The following is a 26534-nucleotide window of genomic DNA, read 5'->3' on the forward strand; positions in this document are numbered from 1 at the left end:
ATAATCTTTTATCAGAGATTTGTTGATGACATCTTTTTAATCTGTGACAATAGTTTAGAAAGCTTCAGTGATTTCAAGAGGTTTATTAATTCAAATACTTCTTTTCTTAGTTTTTCATCTATGTTTTCAGATAAGCATATAGATTTTTTAGATGTGAGAGTTACGGTAGATCAGAAGGGTAAGATCTCCAATAAGATATATAGGAAGCCATGTCATTGCAATCATCTGTTGTATCATGAAAGCATGCATCCACCACATATTTTTAAAAATGTGGTGAAAAGTCAAGCCTTCAGGGCTTCTAGACTTAATGCTAATTATGATGATTTTCATAACCATACCTATCACTTAACCAATTATTTTATAAAGAGGGAGTATAGTGAGAATGAAATACATCAAGCAGTTGAGGAGGTTACATCATTAAGGGAAGGGTTAGCCAAGCCACATTTTTCTGGTAATCATTTAGACACAGGACATAAGTCAATTGGGTACAGTAATAATTATTTGAAAGTTCTTATGCACTATTCTAACAATGTTAAAGTTTATACAATTATTTTTAAGAAGTTTTGGCCACTGTTAACAACTGATGCTAATATAAGGGAAATATTAGGTGATCAACCAAAGTTTGTGTTGAAGAACATGAAGTCTTTGAAAAGACTATTGTGCTACCTGAAGAAAAATATAGGATTTGGTAGTTTATGTTATACTAAACAATGCAGGAAATGTAATGCATACAGTTATTTAGATAGCACTGGCACTTTTTCCATCCTGATCAACATAAGAAATATGTGTTCAATGTTGCTACCACCTGTGAATCCAAGCATGTGGTGTATTAAGCTTATTGTGTAGTTTGTTGTAAATTTTATGTAGGTAAAATGGATAGAGCCTTTAGGTATAGGATTAGAGAGCATCTGTACAGTATTAATAATGGTATATTGACTAATGCCTTGGCCAAACATGTTAAAGATACTACAGTATCACATAATTTTATGTTTTTAGTAATAGGGAGAGTTTTTGAGGATAAACGTGGGGGCGATATTACAAATCTCACAGAGCAACTTGAAGCGAAATGGATTATCAGACTGAGGGGATGATTTTGGTCATGGCCTGAATGATAAGATTCCCATTAAACCCATGCTCAAAGCCAGACCATTTTTTTAGATAGCAATTTGATTAAATGTATATGATTTTTATTATATTTTTTTATAATTTCAGTATTTTCATATGTATATGTTTTATATGTATTTTTTAGTTCTTGCAAGTATTTTAGGTGTAAATGTGTTGAAGTGCTTATTTTTGTAATTAGAGTGCTAGTACTTTAAATTGTGTTTGCGTTCATTATTGGCTAGAGTCTTAATTGACTGCATTATTTAAAGGATGTTCTGGTTGGGTTTTAATACATCTGATGAAGCAGAGTTACTGCAAAAGCACTTATGTTATGTTTTTACTATCAATACATTTTTCGTATACTGGATTCTTCAGTCATGCCTCAGTTCACATTTTTTTTCTGAGATTTATTTGTTATTGCATTGTAATTTGTAGACTGGAAAACTGGTGATATTTGGTGATTTTATTCTTCTAGATAGTTGAGTGGTTTGAACCAGCATTTTAATGAAATCTTATATATTGACAGTCACATAATGATCAATGATGTCAGTCATAACTTTGGATACCTTACTTATAAGGTCATTAGCTTTAGTTCCACAAGAAAAATATATGAAGTTAGGCCTTTGGCTAGGCGGCTGTCATTTTTTGAAAGTTTCACACTGTGTAGCAATGTCACCTTTGGAACTCTGACTAGCCAGTGGGAGGGTTTGCTATATAAACAATAACGTAGAATGAGACACTAATATTTATGCTGACTGATAAGATACATAGAACCATAAGGAGATTGAAGAAAAGCATAGGAGAAACAAGGCTTATAGTGTATTCTGGCATAAGCTTAACATCACATTTCTATACCTTTACAGTTTCTGATATTTTTCTAAAGGTTTATAGCAATGCCACATGCCTATACTTCACAATATTCAATATTTCAATGACAAACAGATGAAACTGCATGCTCTAGAAAGTATAAAATCTATAGTTAAATCTATAATATAAGATTTTATTAATTAGCTTTATAATTTGTGCAGTTTTGAAAATACTGGCTGTGACTCAGTACTTGCAACATCTGTATACATTGAATATAAGTCTTCTGAGTGAAAATGTTAAGATGAAAATGAAGACTGCAATAGCTATTATAAGAAAACAAAATAATCAAGAGTAGCTTTTCAGTCCTCTAACACTAGTACCTCCACAGTATGCATGAGATATCTGGTTCAAGTCACAAATAAGATCTACTATCTTCCTATCATATGTACATGATTCAGAAATCATGTCTTATAAGAAGAGGTGGGTCTGTGGTTAATCATCAAAAGGAATAATGATCGAACCACAAAACATCAAAATCACATAATTGAATGTCCATTCACTGAACTTGCATTTCATCAAACCTGTGAGACAAGGAAAGTAACTAGTTGGCCAACACTTCCCCGTCTCACTTTTCCCCACTGTAGTGTGACCTTGGAGTTGATATATATAGTTGGGGGGCTGTGTGGGGTGTAGCCCTCAACCTGGGTGGGTTTGAAATATTTCCATTTTTGAGTCAGGGAAGTGTTGGACAACTAGATACTTTCCCTATCTCACAGGTTCTATGAAGTGCAAATTCGATGAACAGACTTTTGATGATGTGGTTTTGATGTTTTGCCATTCAATCATTATTCTTTTCGATGATTAACCATAGACCTAGAAGAGTTTTCCTGCTTTTGTGTGCATGTCTGAAACTTAACTTTAAAGAATGCATTAGGGTATTTGTACCTAAAAGGAACAAGGTCTTTAAGGCAAAACTCATGTTCTTGTCTACAGGCTTTTGTTTGTTCAGAGTAGCAGAAAACAAATATGCCAGAGATCTTGGATTCAAGCCCCAGACACATACTGATTATTTTTCTTTCATAGTATTAAGGTTTAAAAACAATCCTTTGTGTGTGTGTGTGTGTGTGTGTGTGTGTGTGTGTGTGTGTGTGTGTGTGTGTGTGTGTCTGTGTGTGTGTGTGTGTGTGTGTTATGTTGACCCTAATCATCATGATAGATGTTTCCTAGGTGAAAGAATAAGAGCTTTTATGGGAAATATTCACTTAAATATTCTTGTTAGTCCAGAAGCAGTAGAACCAACACTGAATGTTGGAGGATTGTAGTTCAAGTCCCAAGCAAGCATCAATATTTTTCTTTTATACTTATAAGGTTAAAAATGTCCACAGAGACAGATTTCTATGCATTTGTGTGTGCATGCAGTTTGACCTTACTTACCTTGGTACTTGCAGGTTTAGTGCTATAGTGAGTATCTTTAACTGATTCTGAAAAGTTCAGGCTGTAGAAACAGACAGGACTGAGTTGCCAGTTCTCCTGGGTAGGTGTTATAAAAAACACTTTGTTGACAACTGTGGCCCAAGACAAATATAAGTTATATCCATTTTATAATGCATTCCAAAGGGACGACCAAGTGCCAGCTATGCAAAATGTCATTCAAGAAAGCATTATGGAAGAAATATGTTAACAAGCAGCCAACTAAAGCTAAGTGGACTGTAGGACATGCTTGCAGTTCTTGGCCACATTTATCATATTTGACAAAAAAATGCAGTTTGATAAGTAATTGGAGAGGCATTCATTAGAAACCCCATTATCTCTACATCGATTGGCAAAGGAAACTTAAGAATTTTCATTGCATTTATAAGAGCTGTATCAGAGTAGTTTGGTGCACTGGGCAATACAACCATTCTGTGACCCTCCTTTCACTGTCTATAAGCAATCACACTCATAGTTACATAATGACAGCCTGTAAACTTTTATACTTTTTAAAAGTAGCAGCAAGTTACTAGTTTGATACATTATGTAACAACCTAATAACTTGTTGCGACTTTTGGAAAAAAAGAATGATTTGACAGTTCACAAGTTGTTATCACCCACAGTTGTGACCACTTTTAATGAAATTTTATAAATGGTTGAAACACTCTTTTTTAAGCTGCATATGCCAATCAATACTTCTTTCATGATGATGCTTGGGACAACTGCCTCTTCTGCCCTGCCCTTCACATTCATATTGTATAGTAAATATGGTATGCAGAGTACTGCAAAAATTAGCAAATTAAGTGATTGGTTTAAATCACTTTCTGTGGTTACATTAGGTATGAAAGAGGAACTGACATGTAAAAAAACTCAATCCTTATAAAAGAACAGAGAAGAACAGAACAGGAGAATTCGTGGCTAGGGTTTTAACTCAGAAAATAGCTTGCCTGAAGTAATGGCTAGTGAAAAAGATTTCCTCCAGAAAGTCTTTTGAGTCTGTAGAAGCAGTATGCTTAAAGACAGGAAGAGTGAGCTTTCATAGCATAAAACAAAGATGCCTAGATAGAAACAAGTACCTAACTGTTGCCGAAAGAGGAAAAGTATGGTATAGACAAGCATGCAAACTTTAAGGTTTGCTAATAGTTTGTCCTGTCCTTTCAGAAAGTTTGTTATTCTAACTGAACAAACATTTACAGAAGGATACCAAATGCTACACTGAAGATTTTTTAAAAGTAGACCCTAAAGAAGAGAAATGTAGATATAACTATATCCATGAGTGATGACTCAATTCATTTCAGTTCAGCTCAACTCAACTTTTAATGTGTCTTATCACAAAGTACTTTACAATATAGATGGAATTCAAATAAGCAATGTTAGACATAAATAACTGCTAATAAATGCTATAGGTTAGAAAAACAAGTAAGTATATACTAACCAAAATATATTTCACTGTGTAGATGAACACTATACCAATTCAAATATGAACATATCAAAGTAATAGTAAAACAAAATACAAATGTATACATTTAAATAAATTTCAGAAAATTCAGTATCTCAACATTGCTACAGAACATTAACATTTCATATACAATTTGGTTAATAAAGGCAAATATGTTACATAGTTTGCCCTCAATACCAAATGTAAAAAAAAAAAAAAATCATACTACCAGGGTGAGCCTTTTGTTCTGTGTTAATACTGCAAAATTATAGCCTTTCCAATTGTTCACAGCCCAAATCTGAGACATAAAAATGGTTAGTGTTAAGGAAGTATAGGTCAATGCAACATTTAAAAAGGCTACAGCTGATGACAAGACAATAATGATGTTTGAATAACTTTCCTCACAAAGTGGATCTCTATCACAAAACAGGACTCAGCAAAAAATGACAAGAAATTCTACTATTTTGGATGTCAATTATCCTAGCAAAGAAGCAACATGCTGATTATCACAAAATAGTTAAGAATTTGAAAGGTGTATTATTCCAAAAGAGAAAGAAATTAGATGACATTACCTCTCAACTACTATGATTAATGCATTGCAGTGTGATTTTTCCCTCAAATGTAGCCTTGATCCTTTTAGATATAGCTTGTTTCTCCACAAGGCTGGACGAGTAAGTGCACATATATTATTAAATGACCAAGGTAAACCTATGCAAAGATTTTTCAATCACTAATTATATGCTGTATAGTATCTGAAGATCTTCTGCTATGAAATTGAAGAAAATGCTCCTCTTTCTGCCCCCTTCTATTACCTTTAAAAGCTAGTGCTATGATTATGGTGCATAGAGGATTATAGGTATGCTGATGACCTGAAAAACAGGTTTTAGAGAAATGATATTCACATTTGAAGCATATTGTTGAAACCGAAAAAAGCATTTACTGAAGTAGCATACCTGCCATGAAACTTACAAGGTGATATTGAGAGAATCCATAGTGTTGAAATATCCAGGAATTATCCCAAAAGGCTATGCCATATGATGGTGCAACACTCATATCAAGTAAGAATGGGTTATGGCAAATAAAAATCATTGGGAGTTTTGTGGGGTAAATATTCCCTAATATTTACATGTAAAACCAACAAAGAAATACCGAGGCATGGTCCAGTCTCAACAAACTGAAGGCAATCAGATGAGATGAAATAACAATAAAACTTTAATATGTCTGGTGGTAAGCACTTTCACAAAGTATCTTATTGTGTCATCAGACCATGACAAAGATAACACAAACATATATTTAAACTTGATACAACCAATCAGATCAAAGCAATTAAAACCATTAATTGATCAATTAATGTAACCCTCAACTTAAAAAATGGTTTAAGTGAAACTCAATGATTTAATCCACTAACCCTGTCAGCACGCATTCTTATAATCTATCTAGCTTCAGCAGATTCTGTATGTGTTTTGATATCACCCCTACGTTCACTATCAAATAATACTTCTACCACCATAAGTTTAAATAGATGGTTAGTACCTCTTTCACTGTCATGTCTTGCCAGTGCGTTATTACGGGAAGAAATACATATATGATATAAATGCTCTCTAATACACAGTCTAAGCTCCCTATCAGTTTTACCTAAAATGTCCTGCACTCCTGGCAAACTGCCAGGTAAACCATGTGCTTAATACTACAATCAGCTGTGACTCAAAACTTATATAAATGTCCTGTATGAGGGTGCAAAAAATTAAGAGATGGAGTTATAACGGAGCAAAAATTACACTGAGTACATTGTTTTGTGCCAAAGCAAGAATTAGCCCCATTTTCATTATTATGTATCCTTTTAGGATAACAACATTCTCTTTATGTTCTTCTTGTTTTTAAAGAAAAACTTAGGGGCATCACCCACAATTTCTTTGATCACCGGTTCAATCATTAACACTTCCCAGAGTCTCTTAATAATGTCTGTAATACCTTTACAATTACTGGTAAAATGTAGAGACATCCCCAACCCAATATTCTTAGGATGCTTAAAGGTTACAGCTATATCACCTCTTTTGAAGAAATATGGTTTAGCTGAACTGTCTGTCATAGATCTTACTCTATCTAAAGCTAGTAACACATCCATGACACTATAACTCCTATCTCTAACCATCATACTCAAATTCGACAGTTCTTGCTTAAAGTCATTATCATCCGCATGAAGTCTACAAACTCTCATCCCCTGGCCTAAGACTACATTCCGAAACACAAGGCCCCGATACATGCTCCATCTATGGAGGTAGGTATCCCTATGACATGACTTACGATAAACTCCTGTATTAATATTACCATTCCTGTCCCTAACAATATTTATATCAAGGAAACTAATTCTATCATATGACTTGCAGACAGTACACTTCAGGAAAGGAAGGCAATTGTTCACATAGAGAAAAAAGCACCTATAATTTACATGCACTCCCATACCATACTAGAAACAAGTAACCGACAAAACATTGATAAAATAAAAAAATTAGGCTTAAATCTATCATATTTAATAATGGCCTCATCTTCTTACCAAGCCATCACAATATTGGAGTAGCTATTGGCACTGGATGTGCCCAGAGCTATGCAGTCATCAAATAAAACACATTATCTAAAACAATTTCCATAAATAAGCATAACAAATCAACACACATCTTATCATGTTCACTAAATCACAAAAGATAGTTCTTCATGGCTTCAAGACCATATTGATTAGGTATTTTGGTAAACAATGATTGCACGTCTAAAGTGACAAATATATATTCCTGATCAATAGACTGGTTATCAACAAATGAATAAAGATCCTGTAAAAATTGTTTAGTGTCCCCTAAATATAAATATTCTTGTCTATTAATGACTTCAGGTGTTTCTGAATAAAAATAGAAAAGATTTCTGTGCTCCAATTCCTCCCGCCCACTATGGGCCTAAAGGGAAGATTAAAAGGGGCTTTGTGTATTTTTGGGAGGTCCTGAATAATAGGAACAAGAAGGTCTGGTACATGTGAAAAGTTAAATAAATTTATACTAATATATCAAGGTAACAAACAATCATTCAAAGTAGCCAAAATCTGCTTCTTCATTAATGAAATGTCCTCACAGCTTATTTTAGTATACATCTTTGGGTGATTCAACATGTGTTTCATAGCTGAAAAATAAAATGACCGATTCATAATCACTGTTAAGCCCTCTTTTTCAGCAGGTCTAAGGTTTGTTGAGACTGGACCGTGCCTTGGTATTCCTCTGTTGGCTTTACACGTTTGTATACTTGGGCATATTATTATTAAGAAATTCCAATATCCCAGGAGCAGTTTATTTTATTTTGTTTTTATTTTGTATTTATTCCCTAACATTTGTTGATGATTCTTCTAAGGAAATATTTTTGCTGAGTAAAGAGATGTTCAGAAACACCAGTTCTAATCAATGGGAACATAAGCATAAGGTTAACATATCTGACCATCTTGTGTTCTGGTGGCAGGAGCAGGAAAAAATCTTGCACTTGCTAGACATAGTTTAAATTTCCTAAAATCTTTACATACTAAGTATTGGTCAAAAATCCTTCACTTGGATAAATGTAAGGGTGTATTGTCAGTTATAAGATGGAGTAAACATTTTGAAACACAAATCATCAACAGATTTCATATATCCAGAAGTGCACAGAAGAGAAAGACAAAGGTATTTGAGAAACCATTTTCAATTAAGCACCAGGAGGTAGTTAAGCATTCAGTTCAGCAGAATCTCAATGATTCTAGAATCTAGGAGTTTGCTGAAAAGCTCCCAGAATCAAGTAAGTACAGCTGAAACTACAATGATGTCTTAATTTCTAGTTAGATGCCTCAGATTAGATATCCCACAGCAGAAAACAAAGAAGATTTCTCAGACACTCGGGCAGCCATGGTTTGATTTATTTTCAGAAGAATCCGAAGACACAGGAAGCAGTTTTTGTGATTATTAAAAAGCAGTGTAGATTGTCAAGAGCAGATCAATAAACAGCATCTCAAAAAGAACTGGTCTGTCACTAAACTTCATAAAGATTAACATAGACTAGGTTCATTAGAATGTTAATTTCTCAGAATACTGCATACACACTCAGACGTTGTACCATAGTATCTGGCTGCAGAATGATAATAGTGATAGTCTTGAGACATATGACCCAGTATATGTATGTTTATGTTTTCATCTATTATGCCTATTAATTGTCAGGAGTTATTCATTTAAAGAAGGCTATTCATCATTATGATTGCTTGTTACTTGGAGCATGTAAGGATAAATATGAATTAACAATTTGGTCAGTGGCCACCCACTTTGATAGCTATTCATGACACAAACAGACATTTCAGATCAAATGATAAAACTTATTCTAGCAGAGCAAAATATTTGCAGAACATAATACTTATGTTTTAGTTCATTTAGTTAATTGTGGCATTGTTGACTTGTGTAGTGGTGATAAAACTCTGAAAAACTTAAATGTTTTGTGCTTCAGGAGAGATATCAGCCAACATTTAACATATAACATTAAAGAATGGGACATACAGAGAGGCAATGAGTACTGTGTGCTCATATAAATACATATGAATGCAATACAGTCTATGGATAGAATAGATCCAAGTCATAAAGTAGGGACTGCTGCTTGGATTTCTAGTTAAGTTGCTTCTTCAGAAGGAAACGTTTTCACCTATGTATGAGCTGTTGGGAATTCATTGGCCCTGTAGTTTAGTTGTAAAATAACTTGGTAAAATAAATCTATTAGGACTATTAAGGCAGCTTATGAATGTAGGTGTGCATGAAAATAAAGACAATTGCAAATACATCTTAAGTTATGTTAAGAAACTAAGAGATAACACCCAACTATGCTCTGCAAGTATTCATAATGGCACTATCTATTCTGACCCAATAGACATTGCCAAAGAGTATCAGACACATTCAGTGCATACATCACCCTAGAGATGATTGTTTAAAGCACACTTACCCTGAACCTTCAGATCTCCCATCAATGCTAAAGATTATGTACTGAAGGTTCTCTTCAAGACTAAAAATACATCCTCTGTGGTTCCTGATGATATATCAGACTGCCTAGAAAACAGTAAGAAACAACTGCCATGCAGAGCATTCCTTAAACTATTTAACGTGAATTCAACTACTGACTTTGTCCCTGAGGTTTGGAACACAGCAGTAGTGCTGATTTTCACTGGGTATGAGTGAGTCCACCAAGAGGTACTGATTTTCAGATCTGAGATGCTTCCTAGGATAATAGTACTAAATATCAAGCTAAGAGCAGGACAGTCTGATGGCTTATAGATTATTCTGTGTGCAGTAGTTAGTTGTAGGTAGGGCAGGTAGTGTGGTAGTTCTAGCCAGTTTAGAAAGTGGAGAGCAGTACAGTGAAAATGAATCACAGACTGCTTGCCTTGACAGAACTATTTGATGGTATAAAAATTGGCTCTAGGGGATCTAGTCACATTGACTAATGTTGCCAATAATAATGGGCATGGATATTTACCATTGATAAATGGGTTGAGGATCCAGCCTACAGCCACCCATGCCAGGAATCCATGCTAATGGTAGGGGGGTAAATAAGCTAGTGCCTGGCTAGTGTCCAGTTGCTCAGCTTGCTTTATCTGAGATTGCTCTGTTGAGTAAATGCGACACACAAAACCAATCAACCAGCCAAACATTAACTACTGATTGCTGCACTCAGTATAAGTTCACTGCCAGGGTACAGCTTGGATGTGAATGACATGATGGTAAGGGGGAGGCTGGGCATCCTATGTATCCAGAAGACAAGAGAGAAGGGCAGTGCAGTGAGATCCAGAAACTACTATTCAGAGGGAGGGCTGAATCAAAATGGTGTGGGAATTGTGGTGAGGGAAATGATTCAGAAGACTGTAAGGAGTGCTTAAGAATTAAAGATGGACTCATGGCAATCAGACTTCAGACTTCAGAGTAAGGGTAGGATACTATTCATAATATCAGCCTATGCTCCACAGCAGGATTGTGATAGTGAGTAAAAGATAGTGCTGATAATGGAAAACTTAAATGCACATATTGGGACAGACAGAACAGGATATGAGGACTGCCTGGATCCACATGGGTGAGGCAACAGCAATAATGAAGGAGAAGCCATTCTTGACATTTGTCTAGCAAATGGCTTGATGGTGATCAACCCATGGTTCAGCAAGACTGACAGTCACAAGGTCACATACAAGAGTGGTCAACATACAACTCAGGCAGACTTTCTCCTAGTAAGGAAAGAGGACTGCAGTAAAATCAGTGATTGCAAAGTCATATCCATTGAAACATTTGATCCACAGCATAAGCCATTGGTCATCACAATCACAGTGGTCAGAGAAGGCTCTAAGGTCAACAGAGACTCAGTTGAAGGCCTGGATGTTGACTGGAGAGAAAGCACAAGTGTTCAGGGAAATACTCAGGACTCTAGCACCTCAGGAAGAAAAATAAATAGGTGAAGTTGAAGGAGAATTAAAGCACCTGAAAACAGCAAGTGCAAGGACTACAGAACAAATATATAGCTGAGCCAGGTATGAGAATAAGATACATAAGGAAAGCGTGTGGTGGAATGCAGAAATCCAAGAAGTTATCAAAAGAAAGAAGGAACGCATAAAAAAGTGGGAGAAAGAAAAAACAAAACAGACTAAGAAGGAATACTGGTTGACTACCAAGCTAAGATAGGAGTTGCAATAGCATAAAACAAGTTATCAGAGGCACAAAGAAACTCTATTAGGTTGCAAGGAAAAGGCAGAAACATAAAGAAGACAGTTAGGCAACCTTCATAGGGGATGCCAGTAACAACCTGCTCACCAGTCCACAGGCCATCATAGGCACATGAGAAAGAGTACTTCCAGAAGCTTCTGAATGAAGAAAACCTCATGCAAGCTGTACTATCTCAGATACAGCCTATGATGAAAAAAGATGAGCCACCCACCCTGGAAGAAGTAAGAACAGCACTAAGGAAAATGAAGTCAGGGAAAGCAGCAGGCTCTGATAAGGTCACATCATATATGAACGAGATGGTGAATGAAATAGAGAAGACACAGCTGAAGGCACTCATAGCAGTATGGAGAGACAGTTGTATCCCAGACTGGAGAATAAGTGTACTAATGCCAGTGAACAAGAACAAAACAGACATTCAAACTGTGTACAGTACAGAGGTATCAAACTCCTGTCACACTGCATGAAAGTTCTGGAGAGGGTGGAAATAAACAAATACACCTAAAGGAGTAGAAAGTAAGATGGGAGGTGAGCAGTTCATATTTAGATCAGTTTGCAGCACAAATGACCCCATGTTTACAGTGAGATAGGTAGTTGAGATGAGGCTGAAGATGAGAAAGAGTCCAAATGGGTATTCATAGACTTAGAGGAAACATGACAAGGTCCCGGGAAAGCTGATTGGGGCATTTCTGTGGTTGTTCAAAGTCCTAGAAACATTGGTAGAATTAGTGCAGGCTATGTACAAGGACCCAATGACTCAATTAAAGACAGTGTTCAGTCTCACAGAGTGGTTCCTGGTGGGAGCATGTTTTCACCAGGGATCAACTCTGAGCCCTCTGCTGTTCATACTAGTGATGGACTACATTAGCAAACAGGACGGGACAGATCAACAAAATTGCTGTATGCAGATTATGTAGCATAACAGCAAAGGATAGGGGAATGGAAAGCAAAACTGAAGGCATATAGAATGAAACTTAGTAGAGATAAGACAGCTGTAATGGCAGCAAATAGGAAATCAGAAGGATCTGAGAATTTGAGACAGAAGGAAAACAGTGGAACAGGTTAACAACTTCAAGTATCTGGGAGGGGTGGTTGACGAGAAGGGAAGTCTGAATGAGGAGGTCAAATATAGTATTAGGGGGCACCAGCCAAATGGCACAAAGTTTCAGGGGTAGTATATGATAGAAGAATGACTAAGAAGTTGAATAGTAAGAGTGCACAAAACAATAGTGTGACCACTACTACTCTATGGTACAGAAACCTGGGCAGTAAAGGCAAAGCAGTTGGGGAAGATAGAGGTGATGTAGTTGAAGTACTGAGATGGTTGGTAGGATGCACACTGGGACAAAGAAATTAGGACATCAGAGAAGAAGCCAAAGTAGCTCCAATTACAGTAAACACTCAGTTAACCAAAACACAAGCAACCAGAACTTTCAAGCAACCAGAAAAAAAAAATTGAAGCACTATAGTACAGTTTTCATGTGTTGCACTTTCTGTCCCCCTCGCACAGAAACATACCTTATGTTTTTAGAGTTCTAGAGTTTTAAAAAGGAAGGTAGGAATAAATTTCCTCTCTTCCCACCCTAAGAAGAAGTCAAACCAGAGAAACAGTATCGTGTACAGTATTATTCAGGCCTGTTTTTAATAGTAACTCTCAAGCAACCAGAAACTACAGCATTCTGGCATCTACCAATCCCCATGGGTGCCGTTTAACTGAGAGTTTACTGTATACAAAAGGTTGAATATGTTGTGTAAGAGAAGACCTGCAACAGTCAGGCATGTCCATTCAATCAAAAGAGATGGTGATAGATGACACAACACCCTAACCGTATGTAAAAAGTCTGGAAAAAGGGGTTGATGATGGTGATGATGATGATGATGATGAAGACTGTACAAGTTGAGTGCTATTTCTTAGTTTTCTTTCAAAGCTAAAGAAGGATTTGCAACTGTCCTTGGCTTGAGATGCTAACTAGAGTTCATAGTCTTCTTTAATTCTTAATTAAATTCTTAAAATTTTCCTTGGTATGAGTTTGTTGTGATCTATTGTATACTCTGAGTATTTTTCTTTCATTGTAGATTTTATTTACGTTAATGAACAACTAGAGTGGTTTGCATTTAAATGTTGTGTTTCATTTGGATGTAGATCAGACTGCCAGTTCTACACATTGTATCTGTGGCAGTACAGCTCCCATGAGGTTGTGAATCTATCTTTTGAGGCAATGTCTGGGGTGATGTTTTTATAAGTGACTTTCAAAACTTCTTCACAGAATTTGAGGAAATTTATGCACTTGAGACTATTTATTGTATGCTCTAATGAGTTCTTTCTTTTATTGTAGATTTTATTTCTGTTAATGGACAGCCAACATGTCTTGTCTATAAATTTCACATTGCATTTGGATTTAGATGCGACTGCCAACTCTATACATTTTTTATGTGGGCATAAAACTCCTTTGTGAATCTATCTGCTGAGGTGATGTTGGGGGTGCTGTTTTTATATGTGAATTTCAAGACTTCATTACATAATTTCTGGAGGTTTATGCAATTAAAGTCTTTGAATTTTGATAAAAGTGCCTAGATAGTAAAAGGAAGGGTTTTTAGCTTATGCTCTCAATCAGAGAAGAATTTATTAGCAGAGATCTGCATGATAATGCTACATTTGCAAGTACTAAGTCAAGAATATTTTGTCCCCCAATGTTTAACATAGTCAGAATGGACTGAAAAATCAACAAGGAGGTGGCATAGGAGTAATCCATAAATATAATAGAGAAGTAAATTGTCATATCCATGACATCTCCAGCTTTCACAAAGCAGAAATCATTATCTCTTACCTCAGACTTAACAGCAAAATGACCATATGCAGTGTAGCAGTATATATACAATACCTCCATAGTTCATAGCCTTCATCACATCAGTAACTGAGTAAAATGCACCCTTCTTCATGTACCTCCCTACACATCTTTCCAGTGATGAGTAACTGAAGTGTGCCACGTTTGCCACAGTGAGCTGTCACACATCTTATAGGCCATCCCTAGATATTCTTTTTGTTGCATGAATATTACTGTCTGATGGTGCGCAATCCCCATTAAGTTGTTATATCAGATGCATGTGTGATACCTGTTCCAGTGATGCACACAGTACATACATAGCTGTTTGATAACATTGATGGCATGGGTAACTTTCATGACAGTGTGGATTGTGCCAAAGATATATGCCATGCACACCAGTCAACTAGCCTGTATTGATTATAATGTCACATGCAGGTATAGCAGTGTCTCTCCTAACACCTCCAGCAAATGTTACATTGTCAGGACAGTGTGGGTAATTACCTTCATAAATTACTAATATTTCACAATAATTTTATGTTCGTACAGAACCATTTCTGACCACTCAGAATCACAGATGTTATGACAGAGACATGGGATTACTGGTGGTGTTATTCTGATTTTGCCCATAATTGTGTGTGCTTCTTTTACTGTTGTCCCTGACCCTTTACCTGTATCCCACTTTTTACAAACGTTTGCATGTCTTCCATGATACACTGATAAAGGGAGGTTTATACATGTCTTTGCATATTAGCACAAGAGATGAGATGTTATTGTACGCTACCTTGCCCTTTACTTCCTTAAACACATATATAAACATTTGACTCTATGGGATTTCTAAGCTCCGAACATGCATTCATAATTTTTCACCCAAAACTCAGACATAACTTTTCCACTAAAATCAGGAATATTTTAAAATCCTTATACTACATTATCAATCACCTGAAGGAAAGAGTTATGTGCAACTACTTTTCCCATACTCTTATAACCAGACTCATCTCATTCATACTGACTCATACTAAAGCTCACTCAGCACTACTTTTAATAAATATTCTGAATAATACTTATATTAGCTTCAGTGTGTGACACTGTCACGATTTCCTATGTATATATTATAATACATTTTGCACATGTTGCTCAATCTACAACTATTGTTTCAACAAATATGCTGTTCTGTATGCAGTACATCTTTCTTTTTTATGAGAAATGACTAAAATAGATCCATTGTGATCACTACCTGGATATCAAGCAATTAAATACATAAAATTCCTTTTATTTGAAAAAGTTCTGTATGCAAATACAGATATATATATATATATATATATATATATATATATATATATATATATATATATATATATATATATATATATATGTATGTATATATATATATATATATATATATATATATATATATATATATATATATATACATATATATGTTTACTATCAACATATCGAAGTTCAGAACACTGAGTGTTCGATAGTGCGAAATTGATATCAGACTTCCGGCATACTAAGTAGTTCAAAATTTTTAACCTGTTGAATACGATCAACAGATTCGACATTTATGCCGAAATTCGACCATGATGGCAGTGTAGGTGCAAATATAAGGTAAACACTTACACTGTAATTCATGTTTTAGCAGAGGGACAAGTCCCTGCACCTCCCTGTGGGGGGCTGCGCCCCTCACACCCCCTTCAAATTAAATATTCTAACTCCAAGATTGCACTACAGTGAGGAAAGGGATACATTTCCCTTTCCACTCTGTACCTCTACTCTACTCATGACATCGAGTGCATATCAGCAAATGCACACTTGCATTTGCTGATATGTACTCTTGATCTCCTAACGTTCGGCAACTCAGAGTCATCTACCTGCCATTCGACTTTCCGCGTTCGCCAAACCAATGTTCAACTTATTGATAGTAAACCATATATAAATATATATATAATATATATATATATATATATATATATATATATATATATATATGTGTGTGTGTGTGTGTGTGTGTGTGTGGGTGTGTGTGTGTATCCATATCCATATATAAACAAGAAACTTCCAAACAGCTGTAAAAGCCCACAAATTTGACTGTTTGTAATGTAAACATTTCAGGTCACCCCAGAAGTAACACTGCTTGATTATCCTTAACCAAAAAATTCAAGAATTGATTACAAAGTCACTTTTATTCCAACATAACTGAGCTCCTTCACCTTCGAATTGAGACAAGAGTTCTTCACACTTCTGCTGAACAAATTAAATAAGCCAGATAACTGTTATAATAATCAAGTTGCATGACAATATTGACATATAAAACTTCTTAATACATTTAAAACAACAATAATCTTAAACTATCATGCATTTACTTACCTTAATGGTCTAAGTTTTAACAAAAATCTAATACTGGAGCTGTCATTAATACCAGGACTTCCACATGATCTGAGGCACAATTGCCAACTCAACTCTTGCTTGTCAAGCAAAGTTTCCATATCACCATTGCTATGGGGTTGTGATATATGGAACTGAACTCAAAACTGAATTTCTTGCAATTATATATTATAGACTAACTTATGCTTAAATATGACATTAGCAGTTGTCTTATGCACAATGGCCACATTTGTACATAAAGTCACTGGAAGTATTCAAGTGGCTTTAACCACAAAAAGACCTAACATTTTGTGCATATAGCGAAGTACACCATTATAGCTGAATTGCAAGCAAACAACCCTTTGTCCCTATATAACTCTTGATTAGAGTAAGAAGAAGAGATGAACTCTCAAAAATAAACCTACACATTCTGCAAAATCCATATTTGGAAGCACCTGTACATCTATGTATTTCTGCCACCCAATATTCTGTTCTTATAATGCTTTTGAATTAGGAAAGCATTCATTAACAAATATGGGTCTGAACTTAAAACTTATATCATCTGAACTTAAAATTCTAGTCAGTTCTTTATTTCCTAAAATGATCTTCAAATGGTCAGTCTATACTCTTTTAATATTATTAGCATCCATTGAATGAGGTGAATCAAAGGGCATGCATACTTGTTTTCCTTGTAATCACTATCATCTCTATATTAACCCCCCTCCAAAAAAAAAAGATATCAATGCTTAAAATTGGAAGAACCTGCTGCAGTAATGTCAGATTTTACCTGGTGACATATACTGTATCTCTGGTCGCATCATATCCACTTTCTAAGAACATCTCCAACAAGTTTTCCAATATAGTGGAACAAATCTCATCACTAAATAGACCTCTCAACAGTCACTGTTTTGTAGGGACCTCTTCCCCAGATATGTCTTAAAGTTTTGTTTCATTCCTCCTAAAACTGGAAATCATTTTGATAATTTCTAAGATAATAGCACCAACATTTAAAATGTGTCCCTGATTTGGAGACTTTTCCTTGGTTATTTTCTACTTTGTTCCAAATTTTGTCTGTAAAAGTTAAGAGAGCAGGACACAGAAAGACGAATAGGCTGTTCCCATATGCTGTATTATTGTTTTTTTAGATAAGTAATGGGATTTGTGTAAACAGAACAACAAACACCACTACCAATGTGATCCAAATGAATGTGCTGATCAAGATAAACAAATCGTTCAATTCAGGATCATTCCCTACCTTCATGAAAATATATCATTAATAAATCTTGCAACCAATTTCACATAGTTAAAAGAAGAATAGTCATTGAAAAAGCTGTGTTCACATTCTGACAGAACCAAACTGATATAAGTTTGAGCAATACCAGCCTGTATGTCCAACTGACAGAAATACTTACCTTAAAAATATTTGCTCAGTAAAAACATTTCATATATTTGCTCAACAGTTCTACTGACTTAGCTAACCTAATAGTGGCATTGCTCAAAAAAGAATGCAAAAAATAAACACCTTTCTCATGTGGGATCAATGTGTGCAATAAATAAATATCTAAACAAACAAAAATTGACATCTGATAGATCAATATTTTAGAGTTTAGAAGGGAAGACTCATGAATCCTTACCACAAGGTGATATTTTCTGTACTGTAGGATTCCGTTTACCATCAAGGAATATTTTTTTCTTAATTTACTGCATCCATATTGTCTTAAATGTGTGTGTGTGTGTGGGGGGGGTCAATGGATATATGAATCTTTGGAATAACAGATAAAACAGCAAAATAGGGATGGTCAAGCACAAATACATTTTGTAAATTCATGCTACTAAACCCACTCCATAATGAGTTAAGCAAGCCAAGGTCAATGCCCCAGTATGCCAAATGCATGTCCTTTAAGGTAACACTCTGATAATACAAAGCATTACTTAGATGTAAAACATAATTTATTTGTTTTGCTAATATCTATAATACGGTCAGTGCCCTTATCACCTTTCAGAAATCTAGTTTTATTTATTCTTTAAGGCTGCTTTTTTAATGTTATCATTCTTCCTTTGTCAGATTTGTAGAATAATTTTAGTGTGCTAGGACAATGAAAGTATAATTTCTTGTAGTTTGGTAGTGTAGAAAGGGATGAAGCCCTGACTATGACCCAGGTGACTAGAGGCCCTGCACTGGAGTATTCCACAACTGAGAAAGAAGAATAAAGTAATGTTGTCTGCTCAGTCCTCTCTCAATGCAGAGGGAGGAGGTATATGTTCTGATGAAAGATTTCACTGCCATACTATCTGTTCCACGGAGGATCCTGGAGTTCATGGGCTACCAGGAGGTGGGGCTTAGCCATGCATTTCATACTGTATGCTCCTTAGTAAGATGGAACATTAGCTAGATACTTCTCCAGAGAGGTGGGTGTTCATCACACTAAGTCCAGGTGCTGTAAAAGCAAACCTCAAACCAGCATGGAGGAGTAGCTCTCACTATACCATCCATACTCAGTATAATGTGCTCTCTCTCTCTCTTCCTCTCTTTCTCTCTCTTGGCAAATTACTTTTGCCATCAAAGAAGATCAAGATGGACTACTAGGTATCTGAGCGAAAAAAAAATTGATGGTCAGCAAAGAGTGACAGAAAGTCAAAAAAATACTAATTTTTTGCAACACATTTTCAGAAGTCTGATAAACAGAAGTCAATGGTGAGTTGACAGATCTTTTCTTCTGAAGCAGATTGAAAAAAAGACAATGCACCCTTGTACTTATTTAAACAAAATTTAAGGTTAGGTTTTCTGGTATAATGTCGTAAATGAAATGAAGTACCTGATGAATTATTTTTACTTTTCAGAATGAAGCTTAATCCCTTTGCTAAAACTTGTAGTCAAGGCAAGGAAAGTTAATCCTTTTATTCAAGTCATACCCTACTGAAGTCCTGGCATCTTCCCCTTCTGCTGTTTGGTCTTCTTTTCCTGGAAGCATATATTTCCTCCTCTAAAAAGTTTTTCTCTTAATTGAGGCAAAATTGACTGCATACCTTGATGAACACTTGTCATCTTTTCAGTCACCTATTTGTGTTGAGCACCTTAAGATGGGAGCATTACCTGAACCACTTCCATCTTCTTGAAGCTGATTGGTGATAATAGTGCTGAAACAAAAAACAAGATTAGTTTTTTTTTTTTTTTTATAATACATTAGGTCTCCTGTCTCCTTTGTATGTGCTTCTTATTATAAACACTTGTGTCACATCTGTTAGTTGCTAGAAAAACATGCTATTATTTAGGTTTATAGTTAGTATACTCAATATATTTTTAGAATGCATACTGTCAAAATAACTTTAATTATCTAAGTTCCTTAATGGTACTAACGAAGCTGGTGAAGAAGATTTTTTAAGCTGGATTGTGAACTTATGAAGTTCCAGGTAAGCAACAGCAAAAAAAAATATATATAAAAAGATAAATAAACATAAAACACTTTTTGAGCTTAAAAGCAACATTCAGTCTGCCCACAATTACATTGTTAAACATATTGAGTATATCAATGTTGTTGTTGTTGTTCTGTCTTTCGGCTTATCCCAGTTAGGGGTCACCACAGTGGAACTCCGGTCTGCTAATGTTTGGTAGTGGATTTTTACGTGCCGAGTTACCAGCCCCGATGCACAACCTTCAATGAAGGCATGCCCATTCACACATGCCTCCACACAGAAGACGCTCTAGCTGAGAATCGAACACAACAACGTCTTGCTGTGAGGTGACAATGCTACCGCAGCACCACTACCGCGGGTTATATATACTAATACTAAACTTGCCAAGAAAGATTTTTTGACATGCACAAATGTTTGCTAGATATTAAGAATGATTCTAACAATAGGAGCCACCTTCCTACTAAATACATTAACCTTTAGATTGATTCAGCATTATTACTGACCACCATTAAAGAATAAGCTGTACATAAAGACCAGACCTTACTCCCTTAGAAATGCCACTATTGTGTTGATAATTAGACCTATGAACTCCCTAGAACACACAGAAAAATCTTTCACTAAACAGCACCTACCACTTGGAACAACCTCACAGGTAAATGTAAGAATTTAACTACTCTTAAAGCTTTCAAAAAGAATTTAAGAAGTATCCCAAAGATTAGAACATTTTGATTGTTTTAGTACACCTGGATGATGGGTGTTTCTTATTTTAATACATTCCTACTAACCCCATCTATTTTCTTGTAACTGACTGAGAAACATTGTAAATATATATATGTGCATTTAATATTTTACTTTCTGCTGTCAAAACACCTGTATGTATGTTTTAATACTTCTCTCACCATAATTTAAGAATGACGTCAGTTAATTATATGTTTAATGTATAATTTCATTTTGTAATCTGTATGTAAACTGCAAACCATTATAAAAATGTGTTACAGACTTAACACGGTACACTTGTTCCTAATCTATGTGAGGAGGTACTATAGCTCTGCCTTCATGTTATACTACACTTAAACATGTGCAGACAAATTTTATAGTCATTGCTTGTCTTTGCAATATGCTATACATCTGTCTACTGTATCGTACTAAGCTTAATTGCCTGGGTTGTGCCTAAAAAGGGTCCTTGGGCCTTGAATCACTGAACTTTCCTGGTTAATAAATGACAAACAAACAAACAAATAAATAAATAAATAAATAAAGTATCCAATCAAATGCATCATTATTGTTTTTGTAGTAATACTAAATTGACTAATCAGCTTACAGCAGCAGGATGTACCACAGTAGTGCAACTTATGCAACTGTACTATGTTTATTATTCTCACTGCTGCAGTAGCATTTTGCTGTTTGGGTTGATCACTAAAGCTTATTCAACCTGGGAGAAGGAAGGATGTGGACCCAGGAACCTCTGGGGAATGGTACTATCAAAAACAGTCTTGGACCTGGAAAAGGAATACAGTTTTTAATGCTTTGTGAAAGCATGTACAGAGAACCAGGTAGTTGGCTCAAGCATGCATCTAGAGTCCACCCCTTTCCAATATGCCATCAAAGAAAATGAGTTTCTATAAGAATGTATAAAACACACCAATGTGTGATCCTGCAGGCAGAATGGTAACTCAAAATATCAATTCAAGCACAAAAAAAAAATTGTTAAGTTGACTGCTTTCACGGTAAAACACCACTTTAACAGACAGCCCAATTAAAGCATCATGCATTTTTATATTCAAATCAGCCAATGAAAATCACATAACAATTATTACAAAGCATAAACTCTTAAAGTGCTAAAACACGAAAAATCATATGAACAACATGAAACTATTAAAAATCATAGTAAAAAAGTCAATGCTTCAATGATCTTTTTCTTAAAAATGGTTACAATGAAACCATATCATTAATACCAGTGAAGAAGTCTGCTTTAAAGAAAAGAATCCATTTCTGCTCAAAGACTTCTGTCCTGTTTTTAATGTTGCCTCCCCTCAGACTTTCATAAATAATTTCTAACACAAAAATTTAAAATAATGCTGTGAATTATTAGACTCTACATGTTTAAATACCGCACTCGTTTCTTTTTTTATTTCTGATATCTCTTAGGTGTTCAAGCACATGATCTCTCAAACAGCAGTTTGTCTTCCCAATGTAGTAGACATTACAGTATGTGCAAAAAGCATGGTAAACTAAATTCTTGCCACCCCCATAGTGCCTTTTTTAGGCAAGGCTCAAAAGACAAACCCACCTCCTTAGAAAACAAAAATGGAAAAAAATTAAGGGTAATGCTGCTCAACGCCAGAAGTCTAAATCTCAAGATGCAGGCACTTGATGCACTCCTCAGCATGGAGAACATCGACGTCTGTGCAGTAACTGAAACCTGGTTCAAGGCTCCTGAGAGCACCCCAGCACTACCAGGCTATACCTCGTATCATGCTTTTCGGCCCCAGAACCCGGGCCGAACCACAAAGGGAGGGGGAGTGTCCATATTCATAAAGGACACCCACACCTCCAGGTTAGTAGCAACACATGAAGCATCAGAGACCATACAGGTGCAACTAACCATAGGCAAAACTGCTATACAACTGGTAGCATGTTACAGACCACCCTCCCAATCTCAAGAACCCCACTCAGCCTTCCTGAAGACATTAGAGGATATGAATGTATCACAAAATACCATCATACTGGGAGACTTCAACTACCCAAACATAGATTGGGTACATTATTCTAGCCCTAATACCCTAGCCCAAAGGTTCCTGGAATTCATAAATTCAAATTCACTGGAACAACTAGTCACCTCTCCCACTAGGGGAGATAATATACTAGACCTGATCATCACAAACATGGGGACAAAATGCTCCACACCGGAGGTATACCCCTCACTAGTGAGATCTGACCACAAACTAAACACCCTGGATATACATATCCCACCTCCACCCCCAGCACAAAAGACCACAGTGAAAAACTTCTCAAAAGCAGACTTCACTCTTCTTAAGACTGAGATGGTATCCTTTAAGCCCACTGTGCCAGTGGATACCACATCCCACAATGCCGAATCCTTCACAAATGCTTTCTATGGACATCTCCAAGAATGCATGGATCATGCAATCCCAAATAAATCCAAGTCCCTCTCCACCAAATGTAAGCATCCTGTCTGGTGGACCTCAGCCATAAACAAATTGTATAACAAAAGAAGGAAGCTACTGCACGTCAGAGCGAAATCCCATGAAGGGAAGACTTCTCTGATCAACATTAGCAGAAAACTACGTTCTCTCATAAAAACATCCAAGGCAAACTTTGAGAGAAAAAACGCTAAGGACACTAAAGATAACCACAAAGCCTTCTTCAGCTATGTTAGAAACCTGGGCAGAAACCCTCAGATATGCTCAGAGTTGGTTCACAACAACAAAAATACACTGAACCCACAGATATTGCTAACATTCTGGCTGACAGGTTCAGTGCAAATTTCTCGCCTCCTTCACCCCCAAAAGAAGAAATACTTATCCCAGCTGAATGTAATCTCCCTGTCATCTCAGATGTCCAAGTGAGAACCGCCCTAAACAAAGCAAAAAACACAGCATCAATGGGACCTGGCGGTATCCCGGGGTGCGTGTTACGTGAACTCCAAGAGGAGCTAAACCCACACATAAAAATGCTATTTAACCTTAGCCTTACTTCGGGATATGTACCTGAACACTGGCGTACAGCAACAGTGGTCCCACTCCACAAGGGGGGTGCCTCTACAGACCCTGGAAACTACCGCCCCATAAGCTTGACTAGCCTGGTCTGCAAAGCTATGGAAAGAATCATTATGGAACTCATAAACGGAGACATAGGGGACCTACAGACGCTTGACCCCACCCAGTTCGGCTTTGTAAAGGGCAGATCCTGCCTTTTAAACCTGGTTGACTTTCGAAACAGTCACTAGAGCCATTGATGAGGGCAAAGCAGTCCATACAGCATACCTGGACTTGGCTAAGGCCTATGACACAATACCCCACTCAGGCATCATAGATAAGCTAAACAGCTTAAAAGTAAACCCTTATGTCACTAGATGGGTTGCAAACTGGCTAAAGGACAGAACCCATAAAGTTAAAATCGCTGGAGCAATGTCAGACTCAAAGCCAGTCACAAGTGGTGTCCCACAGGGATCTGTCCTGGGACCCCTCTTGTTCGGCATTTATTTCTCAGATGTTAAAGCAAACATGGGAAGGCTGTGACTGACAAAGTTCGCAGATGACTGCAAACTAGGCGCCATAGTCGATACACCAGCAGATACACACATCCTACAAAAAGGCCTCACTGAAACGGACAACTGGTGCCGTAGTCACGGCCTTAAACTAAATGCCAAAAAATGTATAGTCATCCCTTTTGGAAAAAACAAAGTACCCACAAATTATCACATAGACAGCAACCCACTGAGTACGGAAAAATTAATCAGAGACCTAGGGACCCAAGTAGACAGCGACCTCTCATTTGACACCCACGTTGCCAAAGTGGTTAGAAAAACATTCTACCTTGCACACCTCATCATGAAGGGTTTCACATCCATATCCAAGGATGTCATTGTACCCCCTATATTCCTCCCTCATCAGACCCATGATTGAGTACAATGCCCCATTTGGTATGTACCTCACCCGGCACTTGCAACAGCTGGAGAGACCACAAAAGTACCTCACCAAAAGGATCAAGGGTCTCCAACATATGTCTTATTCTGCCAGACTAAAGAAACTTCAGCTCTATTCAGTAGCGTACCACCTGCTCAGAGGTGATCTCTGCCTGACGTACAAGGCCATGTCCAATCAGGATCTGATGGACATGCTCCACCTCAAAAAATTCAAATCCATCAGGACCACGAGAGCTAAAGACTTAAACCTCGGCACAAGTATGAATAGGACATGCTGGAGGGATAGATTCATAACCCAGAGGCTTCCCATGCTTTGGAACAGGATCCCAGTTCGTATTAGGCAAAGCCCCTCACTGACTCTCTTCAAGAGAAATCTTGATGAGTGGATGGGAGATCGTAAGTTTACCCCAGGGGTCACATCTGTGTCACTGCTAGACAGGGGCACAGTAAACTAATTCTATTATATAAGGGGACCTTCACTGTGTCACTACTAGACAGAGGCACAGTATTCTAGATTTATTCTGTACATTTTTGTACCATTTCATGGGGTGGCAAAAGCCACATCACTATGGCTAGGCTTACAAATGCCCCAGGGCAGATAGCCTAGTACTATACTATGAAACTATGAAACTATGAAAAGGAAAATCTACTGTGCACTTCTACACAGGATGTACAGACTGGCTACCTGTATAAATGTATTTGCATGTACTACCCTTCCTACAAGGGAACATCCCATACCTATGTGAGCTAGGGTCTGATGGTGTGTTATTGTTTCTATAACATAGCTGTTTCTTAATAGATGCACTGCTTTTAAAAGAAAAACTAGGAGGCTTGCAAGAGACTATTTCACTAAGCTCTTCAGTTGCCTACAGAATGTTCCAGTTTATCTTAATTATATCGCAGAAAATGCCAACGTCATTTGAGTAAGTTAAAGGCAACTTAATACTATGTATATCTATGGGTGTCTCTACTGGTTGCACCTCATTAGAAGTCTCAGAAAAGAAGGCCTTACCCTTCTTGTCTCTCTTTCTCTCAAAACTGACTGCATGCACTCATTGATCTCCCAAACCTTATAACCTCTCAACAAAATCTCTTTTAAGTTGATGAAAGGCATCCATCATCTGTTCTTCATCATTATGCAGTCTCATCATCCTAAGGAATTGTCCCCTAAGGACATTCCTAGGGATGTGCTGTGGGTGCATACTACTCCTATGTAGTAGAGTATTTTTCCTTATCTATTTCCTATACAACCCTGTCCTAAACATGCCTAACTCTGACCTTTTTATCTTAACACCAAGAAAATTAATCTGGTCAGTAGAGTAGGCATGTGAAAACCTCAAAAAGGATGTAGTAGTGGATAAAGAGTCAAAAAAGGATAGCAGTTGTTCTTCATCACCTCCCCATAACATAAACACATCATCCACTAATCTTTTATATCAAATAATACTAGAATTGAAATTATTTTAGGTGAAAACTGCATCCATTTCCCAGTTAGCCAGTGCAAGGTTGGCATAGCTATTGGCACAAGCAGTACCCATCGCTACACCAACCTTCTGTAGATAGTAGTTACCACCAAAAATAAAAACATTATTTTCTAGTACAATCTCAACCAAGCTACAAATTAGGTTATTTTTTACATTCCAGTAGTACTTGCCCTTGTTCAATATTTCTCTCAAGTTCTCTATACCCCATTC

This window comes from Protopterus annectens, chromosome 1.part0 (assembly GCF_019279795.1).
Source record: "Protopterus annectens isolate FY-2018-M chromosome 1.part0, PAN1.0, whole genome shotgun sequence".
Taxonomy (NCBI): domain Eukaryota; kingdom Metazoa; phylum Chordata; order Ceratodontiformes; family Protopteridae; genus Protopterus; species Protopterus annectens.